This window comes from Schistocerca piceifrons, chromosome 1 (genome assembly GCF_021461385.2).
Source record: "Schistocerca piceifrons isolate TAMUIC-IGC-003096 chromosome 1, iqSchPice1.1, whole genome shotgun sequence".
Classification (NCBI taxonomy): Eukaryota; Metazoa; Arthropoda; class Insecta; order Orthoptera; family Acrididae; genus Schistocerca; species Schistocerca piceifrons.
The window spans coordinates 322340591-322351246 of NC_060138.1; the positions used below are offsets into that span (position 1 = coordinate 322340591).

A 10656-nucleotide genomic window follows, 5' to 3' on the forward strand; every position below is an offset into this window, starting at 1 on the left:
GTGTAGTACATAATGCCCAAAGGAGATTGATCTCTGCACTCCCGGATACTAATTTCCTGTCGCCCTCCTGAGGCAGAAGGTGAGTCATCAGCTGCTAGTATTTTTCCTGTCAGAAAAGACAACACAACATTTTAAAAAGAGCCTTCCTAAGGACTGAATTTGGGATTGATAGAATTTATTTGAAACAGTCAAAACGTTTTCCTTAGAAATGTTTGTGTTTTGCTGAACTAAGCCGCATTAATTTATTCTATATCGTGCTTGCACTGGAAAGTTTTTCTCCAGGTATCACACACTCCGGCGTAAGACATTGTTCATCTCCACAACACGTGAGTCCTATTTTGAAGTACTCTTCACTGTACAGCCTTGCTTTTGTGAACCAGCAACTGCAAGATTGCGCGGAAGATAACAGAGGTTTTACACGCAGTACTTAATTGTTCTTCCGTGTCTAATGCAGTTTCAGATATGTTTCTTGACTGTTGTTTTGCATGTTTCATAAACTGCCAAAGGTCTTTTTTTCTAAGAGTAAATTTATCCATTTTTGATGATTTCCGTAAATTATATCATTTATGAAGGAGTAAAATCATGATACATGTCATGAATGAGACAAAGAAACAGACTGAAGGAAAAGTGTACAATCTTGCAATATCGCGCGCTTAAAGAGCCTATTAAGACATGGACCGACAGAGAGCGGCAATGTGCAGCAGCAGAAGACTGACAACTAGTTAACGTGCCTCGCGAAACCTCTGGTTCATACATAAACTGATGAACTATATCGTTATGAGATGCACCGACCGCGACTTGGATGCCACTTCGTGCCGTTGCGAGCACGTGGCGCTTTAAGTAAAGCATATTAAACGGAGCAGAGACGAATGGTGAATCAATCTTGCGACGATGAGCATCGCAGATAGGGAAGTGCACTGACCTAAGGGACTCTGACAAGGAAAAATTACACTGAGGTGACAAAATCATGCGATACCTCCTAATATCGTGCCAGACCTCCTCTTGCCCGGCGTAGTGCAATAGCTGGACCTGACATTGACTCAACCTGTCGTTGTAACTCCCCTGCAGAATTATTCAGCCATGCTGCCTCCGTAGCCTTCCATAATTGCGAAAACGTTGCCGGTGCATGGAGTTGTGGACGAACTGACCTCTCGATTATGTACCACACATGTTCTATGGGATTCATGTCGGGTGGTCTGGGTAGCTCGAAATGTCCAGATTGTTCTTCAAACTAATCGCGAACAATTGTGGCCCGGTGACATGACCCGTTGTTTGGGCACGTGAAGCCCACGAATGTCTGCAAATGGTCTCCCAGTTGCCCAACATGGCCATTTCTAGGCTCTTCAGTCCGGAACCGCGCAACTACTACGGTCGCAGGTTCGAAAGCTGCCTCGGGCATGGATGTGTGTGATGTCAGTTAGGTTTAAGTAGTTCTAAGTCTAGGGGACTGATGACCTCAGATGTTAAGTCCCATAGGACTTAGAGCCATTTGAACGATAGCCATTTTCAGTCCATGATCGTTTCAGTTGGACCAGAGGATGCAGTCCATTCCGTGTAAACACAGCCCGCACCATCATAGAGCAATCACCATTTTCCACAGACCTTGTTGACAACTAGGGTCAAAGACTTCGTGAGGTCTGCGCCACTCTCGAATCCTACCATCAGCTCTTATCAACTGAAGTTGAGACTTATTTGACCTGACTTCGGCTTTCCCGTCGTCTAGTGTCTGACAGAGCCAAGGAGAGGCGTTGCAGGCGACGTCGCCCTGTTAGCAAAGGCACTCCCGTGGGTCGTCTGCTGTCGTTGCCCATTAACGCCAGATTTCGCAGCACTGTCCTAGCGATTACTGTCGTTCTACGTCCTACACTGATTCTCAGCGGTTATTTCAAACAGTGTTGCTTGTCTGTTAGCACTAACAATTCTATGCAAACGCAGCTGCTTTCTGTCGTTAAGTCAAGGTCATCGGGCTCTGCTTTGTCCTTGGGAACAGATAATGTCTGAAATTTGTTATTCTCGGCACACTTGTGACCCTGTGTATCTCGGAATATTGAATTCCATAATGATTATCGAAATGGAATGTCTCACGTGTTTAGCTCTACTGTAACTACCACACCATGTTCAAAGTCTGTTAATTGCCGCCGAGCGGCCGTAATCACGTCGGAAACCTTTTGACATGAATCACCTGATTACAAACGAGAGCTCCGCCAGTGCACTGCCCTGTCATACCTTGTGTACGCCATACTACCTCCAACTGTACATGTGCATGTCGCTATACCATGACTTTTGTCATCTCGGTATATTAGGGCACGACCACCTCGGAAACGGCTAAGTTGGTGGGCTGCACAAATGCTACTATCGTGAGCAACTATGGAAAGCGACTTAAGGACGCTGAAATCACGAGTAGGTGATAAGGTGCCGGACGTGCGCGTCCCATCCCAAAACGTGAAGAGCGGAGGTCTGACCGTTCAGTGAAGAATATTAGGCGGCGATCTGTGGCACATCCAACGAGAGACTGCAATGCTGGTGCATGCGCAAGTGTTTCGTAGCACACTTCGGTCATTCAAACTAAGATCGCTCTGGATACTTAATCCTAAATATTTTACTGTGGCTAGTATTTCCAGTAGTTACTCATCAATAGTGTAGTTGTACAATAGTGGCTCTCTTTTCCTGTCTGCGCGGAATATGTTACACTTATTACGTCCAGGGTCAGCTGCCAGGGCCTGCACGAGCCTTCAGCCCTCTGCAGGTCATTCTGCAAGCCGATGCTGTCTTCTGGAGCTGCTGCTTCGTTACAGACAAACGCATCACCTGCAAAGTAAACTTCGGTTTATTGGTAGAATAATGGGGAAGTGCAATCATCCTACAAAGGAGACTGCTGAGAAATCACTAGTGGGACTCATTCTAGAATATTGCTCAAGTGTGTGGAACCCGTATCAAACAGAACTAACAAAGGATATTTCATGCATACAGAGAGGGTCAGAACGAATGGATACAGGTTTAATAAATGAAAAGCACAAGTTTGCTTTTGTTCTACAATATTACTTTTCAATAAGAACTGGCTGCAGCCATTGGCTGTGGCAATAAATTTTATTGTATCTAATTCTGCTTTAAAATCACCTCTGGACATGGGGATCGATATGAGACGGTGTACCATTGAGTGGAAAGCTGCATGTTTGTGAGCTATGGGGTGTTGTGAGCAAGAAGGTATTACTGTGTCTGTAGTTGTTGTTTTTCTGTAAATTTTGAAACAATGTGTGTGTGTACTGATGTCAATGGTGAGATCTAAGAAGTTTATGGATTTGTTGCCAATTTCCATAGTGAACTGGATATTTTTATGTTGACTGTTTAGGTTTTTCAAGAATGTGTTGAGTTGTCTTGTAGTACCAGTCCACATACACAGGACATCATCTACATATCTAAACCAGTATGTGGACTGGTACTACAAGGCAACTCAACACATTCTTGAAAAACCTAAACAGTCAACATAAAAATACCCAGTTCACTATGGAAATTGGCAACAAATCCATAAACTTCTTAGATCTCACCATTGACATCAGTACACACACACATTGTTTCAAAATTTACAGAAAAACAACAACTACAGACACAGTAATACCTTCTTGCTCACAACACCCCATAGCTCACAAACATGCAGCTTTCCACTCAATGGTACACCGTCTCATATCTATCCCCATGTCGAGAGATGATTTTAAAGCAGAATTAGATACAATAAAATGTATTGCCACAGCCAATGGCTACAATCCAGTTCTTATTGAAAAGTAATATTGTAGAACAAAAGCAAATTGGTGCTTTTCATTTATTATAATGTTGCTCTACCAAGAACCGACGGAAGATTCTGTAAATAGGATACAGGTTTGTTTGACCTGTGGGAGAGTGATAACAGTGATGCTGAAGAAACTGAACTGGCAGACTCTTGAAGATAGACAGAAACTATCCTATGAAACCCTACTACCAAAGTTTCAAAAACTGGCTTTAAATGATGACTCTAGGATTATACTACAGCCCCTTATGTATCAATCACATAGCGAATTTGAGGACAAGATCGGAATAATTACAGCACGCAGAGGGGCATTTTTTCAAGCTGTTCAATTTATTGGTCATAACATTCTACGGTAGTACATATTTTTCAACTGACATTTAAAAGTAATAAAACAAACTAAAGTTAGTTACAGGTTTCTAGACATTTTAGAAGAAACCCAAGAGTAGACCAGAAAATGATGTTCGTCATTTGATCGTACGTGTTTTTTAAAAGACCAAATTGTCTCTCGTTTCTCCATGTTCTGAATAGCATCATCGAAAATTGGAGTTCAAATGATGGTTCTTCTGAGGAAGTTGGCGTATGTATCAGAGTAATTGTTGATGCGTAGTAGCTTGTGATGCTGGTCAGAGATGTACGTCCAAAAATCTCCTTCGCTTCTTTCTTTACTGGACAGTAGGTAAAATACCGCGTGACCCTTCAATCAGTTGTCCGCAGCTCGTGGTCGTGCGGTAGCGTTCTCGCTTCCCACGCCCGGGTTCCCGGGTTCGATTCCCGGCGGGGTCAGGGATTTTCTCTGCCTCGTGATGACTGGGTATTGTGTGGTGTCCTTAGGTTAGTTAGGTTTAAGTAGTTCTAAGTTCTAGGGGACTGATGACCATAGCTGTTAAGTCCCATAGTGCTCAGAGCCTTCAATCAGTTGACGGCATTTTTCTTCGAGGCGGGGTACAGTTCTTCTTCCGGGCATAAAAAGGCACGTTGGCGTTATTAAATACGGCTGTTTTCTGTGCATAGTTGCTAATTTTTTTCCGATTGACAACCGTATGTTATTTGCACTTCCACAGACAAAATGGTGTTCATCTGTGTCAATCAGGTTGCAAGTGGTACACCAAGGGGAATCAGCCAGATGAAAGGAATGTAGTCTGCATATGTGAATGGAATGGAAGAAACCCTAATAACTGGTACAATGGGACGTCGTGCTCTCTGCCATGCACTCCGCGGTGGTTTGCAGAGTATGGATGTAGATGTAAAGACCATACGACATTTTCTACTAGATCATTTATATACATTTTAAAAGTAAGGGTCGTATCACATTTCCTTAGGGTACTCCGAAAATTACCTTTACGTCTGTCAATGTTGTTCTGTTAAGAGCGACGTGTTGAGCTTCATCTGCAATTAAGTTTGAATCCAGTCGGAAATCTGGTCCGATATTCTACAACTTCTTTTTTTTTCCGGGACCGTGTCAAATCCCTTACTGAAATCAAGGAACACGGCATCAACTTAAGTGCCGCCGTCTACAGCGCTGTGGATCTAATGGAGGAACAGAGCTACCTCTGTAGCGCAATCTATCTTGATCCAACGATGTCGTCAGTTACTGTTGCAGCAGACACGAAATCATCAAGATTTGGCTGTCGATCAATGGAGACGTGTTGCTTGGTCGAATGAATCACGTTTCTTGTTACACCAGGTCGACGATCAGTCCGAATACGCCGTCCCCCCGGCGAACGGCCACTGACGAAGGCCGGTGGAAGTGGTACTATGCTGTGGGGCATATTCGCTTTGCTTCCATGAGAGCTGTTATAATAATCGAAAACAACATGACAAGTGTGAACCACGTGAACACTGTTGCGGACAACCTGCATCCGTTCGTGCTTAATTACTTTCCCGGCGGCGATGGCATGATCCAGCTAGTAACTGTCGGTGTCACAATAACAGACTAGAACTACAGCGGTCTCTCGCTGGTGTTTTGGACACCACATTCGCCTGATACAAGCCTGATAGAACACATCTGGGACGCTCTTGGCCGTCATCTCCACACCAGTCCAAATACATGTAGTGTTACGTACCTCGTGCCAAGAACTCGAATATATATATACAGGGTGTTACAAAAAGATACGGCCAAACTTTCAGGAAACATTCCTCACACACATGTGTCCGGAAACGCTTAATTTCCATGTTAGAGCTCATTTTAGTTTCGTCGTCCACCTACGCTCAATGGAGCACGTTATCATAATTCCATACGGGATACTCTACCTGTGCTGCTAGAACATGTGCCTTTACAAGTACGACACAACATGTGGTTCATGCACGATGGAGCTCCTGCACATTTCAGTCGAAGTGTTCGTACGCTTCTCAACAACAGATTCCGTGACCGATGGATTGGTAGAGGCGGACCAATTCCATGGCCTCCACGCTCTCCAGACCTCAACCCTATTGACTTTCATTTATGGGGGCATTTGAATGCTCTTGTCTACGCAACCCCGGTACCAAACGTAGAGACTCTTCGTGCTCGTATTGTGGACGGCTGTGATACAATACGCCATTCTCCAGGGCTGCATCAGGGATTCCATGCGACGGAGGTTGGATGCATATATCCTCGCTAACGAAGGACATTTTGAACATTTCCTGTAACAAAGTGTTTCAAGTCACGCTGGTACGTTCTGTTGCTGTGTGTTCCATTCCATGATTAATGTGATTTGAAGAGAAGTAATAAAATGAGCTCTAACATGGAAAGTAAGCGTTTCCGGACACATGTCCACATAACATATTTTCTTTCTTTGTGTGTGAGGAATGTTTCCTTAAGGTTTGGCCGTAACTTTTTGTAGCACCCTGTATATATATTCGTTAACACTTTAACGTATTTCACAACCTTTAAGAGTACTCAAAGTTCCTTAAGTGTGAAGTCGGTTGGGGGAGGGGTATGATGTGCCTTTTTGGCATTGGTGTTAGGCCAGTATCCATGTACTAACTACACTCTCCTGATAGAATTGTTCCACATAATATCCCAAATAAGATTCAACGCCACGTGAGACTACAGCAAATTAAGCTAGGAAAGGGTTTCCGCCATATCTGATCACTCCCTCCTTTCACCAGCTCGAATGACGGGCACGAACTCTTTTATAAGCTCCACAACATAAATGAACGCAGAGTGGAAAAAAGAAAATATGGAACTCTACATTATTCAAGCATCCAAAAACTGTAGACTTTGAGACATACTGTCTCCAGGTCATGAGGAATTTTACAGTGTACAAATGTCGTCTAACAGCCAGCAAAAAGAAAATAGGTGACCCTTTGTTATAAACGAAAGGTCCGAGGAGCGGTTGAAATTTCCAAGAATGCATGTAACTTCAATAGAGAGGACGGTTATAGGCTTTCGGCTCTGGGGCTCCCCGCGGTGTGCGAGCGCGCTGCAATTCACCACGGCAGACAATAAGATAACCCCTCATTTCGCCAATAATGATGGCCAGCCGACATCAGTAGAATTTCAAACAATAACTCTTCTCCAGTGTATGTATGGAATAGTGCCTTTCTATCCAATGGCGATGGGCCACCGATAGTGTCCACAAGAGTTTAGCCAATAACGGTGGCGACGGCCTTCCAGTTTAAGAATCTGATATAATATTAATGTTTGCTGTTGTCGCCAACGGCCTTGCCGCAGTGGTAACACCGGTTCTCGTCACATCACCGAAGTTAAGCGCTGTCGGGCTGGGCTAGCACTTGGATGGGTGACCATGCGGTGTGTCGAGAGCTGTTGACAAGCAGCCCTTGTGAGGCAAACTGAGGTGCTCCTTGGTTGAGAAGTAGCGGCTCCGGTCTCGTAAACTGGCATACGGCCGGGAGAGCGGTGTGCTGACCACAAGCCCCTCCATACCCGCATCCAGTGACGCCTGTTGGCTGAGGATGACACAGTGGCCGCTCGGTACCGTTGGGCCTTCCAAGGCCTTTTCGGAGGAAGTTTAGCCAATATCGCCCCTTCTTCTGCATCAGTGCGGGAATATTAGCCTATGACGATAGCCCACCAATGGTAGCCACAAGAATTTTAACTAATACTCCCACTTCTTCATCTCAAACGCTGGAGAACTCCCCTTTATAGGAGAACACGACACTGGTCTCTGACAGTGTTCTAGCAGTAGTGGACACCAAAACGTTCTGAAGATATTCGCAGCAGAGGGATCGAAACGTCGAATATTTTAGAAGGAAATATGACGCGGCCTAACAACCCAGAAGATTTTAACTCTCTTTATATGTTGTCTGGACATCTGAAAGTACTCTAACTAATTACTTTACAAATGTAACATCTTTACCTTACTGTACGTACGCTTTGTGCGAGTAGGTCCGTAGTGAACCAAGGAAATACGAGACACTGTTACAGGAAATAATAAGCCAAGTTGCTTCGTAGAAAATTTTGAATCTAAACATGCCCATACGACTATCGTACTTTATAAAAACAAGAATAAACGATAACTAATCTTCAGATTGCTACATTTCTCACACGTGGGTCATTATGGAACGTAACAGTGGCAAGAAAAATCACTACACCTTCATAGATATCTTGCAATGACCAAAGAAATAATATCGGTCATATAGGCGCTGCTGACTGCGGGCTTGGAAATGTTTGGAAAAACTGGATTCGGGAGAACGAGTAGTGAGTAAGGCATGAATTCAGCATCTCCAGATGGTGGACCATCACGATCTCACAGGCCGTGTACATCTGCAAAGCGCCTTGTATTGGAAGACCAAACTACTGAATGTGATTGTCAGAGGCGGCACTTGGCCCTATCTTGGGATTTGACACACTCACTGTTTTTTCACTGCATAATTCCCTCTCATTTCTGCAAACGTTCCGCACAACATGCGTTTAGCTGTAGTGTACACCGGGCCATCATCTGTCCCCGATCCCACAAGGATATCCGTCCGTCCTGCATCTCAACTTGATCTCGACACTGGCTTACCTACTGTCCGCGCAGATGGCGTTTCCTGCGCTAGAAGACAGTGCTACACAATGGGAAGTCAAACTGGTAAGACGAGAGCCCCTAGGGCTCAGTCCTGGGCGGTTAAAAGTAGGTTCTAACGACGGTATAGAGACCGGCTTTAGGACGCTTCTCGCATGCACCTAGTTCAATACTGGACCTCAGCTACACTTTACACAAACAGCCGAAAAAATGTAGCCTTCAAAGCATGTTTGTTTAATTTTAATTCGGCTCGTCTACATTAAAATACATAAGATACGAAAATAACGCATTACAGCCATTAAGACTGTTAGAAGTGAGGATCTGAAAGCAAAAATAATGTTACAGATGGTAAAGTTAGTCTAATAAAATTTACCTTCGTTTTCTGCAACTTGACGACTATTAACCAGTCGAATATTTTGTTGTTTGCTTCACTTTTATCCGGAAGGACTCCCCTTCTCGTTCAGATATTAAGGTTTTTGATATGGCTGCAGCATAGGACACATGACAGCCCCTAGTGGCTTGCACCTCAGTTGCATTTTATTTCAATTCTATCTGACGCTGTCATGTATGACCGCAGCTTTCGTATTTTTTGGTACGTTATGCTGTAACATTTAGTTTTAATTTTGTCCGAAGAAGGTGTCCCTTGTGACACCGAAACCTAGGTTACAAATTGATTGTGTTCGCGACTGAGGGCTGTGTTTTTCAAAATTTCGTTCAGATATTTTTTTCTGCAGATTTTAAATTTTCGCTCTGAATGCAACATTATTAGTATATTTGTAAAAATCTCTCTACGAATATTTTCTTTTGACCTGTTGGAGTACACACACACATACACACACACACACACACACACACACACATACACACACAGACAGCAGCTGAGCTCCTACATTGTGTCCATTTGTGTATGTATTTGAACTGTAGCTCGTCAAAAACTTATTCCAAAAGCAAGCAAAGTTTCTTTCTTGTTGTCTGTACCTGTGGACGACTCACCACTTCTGCTATTCTGCGAACGGTTTCTTTTATTTTTAAATTATTTACATTCTCCCATAACTTCTTTGTAAATTTTTCTAGGATTTAATCAAACGTGGTCGTAGTTTGAAGTAACTCAATAACAAATAATTTCTGGAATTACGTTAACTACAAAAATCTGTGCCTGTTAGGTATAAAAGTACTGTATTCTCAAAACTCTACTGAATGTTCTGTATACTGTAGTATAGCTCATGGTCGCTGGATGCGATATAGCCCTTTCCGTTTAGTTTTGCTGTGTTTTTATCGATTAGGCACTCATCTGAACAATTTTTCCTTGGTCCTTACTCATTTTCACTTGTCTTTAAATAAATGAAAGTGCAGATGTAATTCGTTTTCTCCTGCAGGAAACTGAATCGAGCGGACGCAAAGGAAGTGCAGATTTGCTCAATAAATAGTGAGTTTCGTATTACTTAGTTGTGAACTACATTAATTAATAACTACACTAGTGGCCATTGCTACACCAAGAAGAAATGCAGATGATAAATGGGTATTCATTGGACAAATATATTATACTAGAAATGACATGTGATTACATTTTCACGCAATTTGGGTACATAGATCCTGAGAAATCAGTACCCAGAACAACCACCTCTGGCCGTAATAACGGCCTTGATACGCCTGGGTATTGAGTCGAACAGAACTTGGATGGCGTGTACAGGTACAGGTGCCCATGCAGCTTCAACACGATACCACAGTTCATCAAGAGTAGTGACTGGCGTATTGTGACGAGCCAGATGCTCGGCCACCATTGACCAGGCGTTTTCAGTTGGTGAGAGATCTAGAGAATGTGCTGAAAGGGCAGCAGTCGAACATTTTCTGTATCCAGAAAGGCCCGTGCAAGACCTGCAACATGCGGTCGTGCATTATCCTGCTGAAATGTAGGGTTTCGCAGGG

General features: G+C 43.5%; 1 pseudogene; it reads left to right on the forward strand.

Annotated features, from left to right (window-relative positions):
* Positions 1–7417: 7417 nt before the first annotated feature.
* Positions 7418–7535, forward strand: LOC124723883 (annotated as a pseudogene).
* Positions 7536–10656: the final 3121 nt, after the last annotated feature.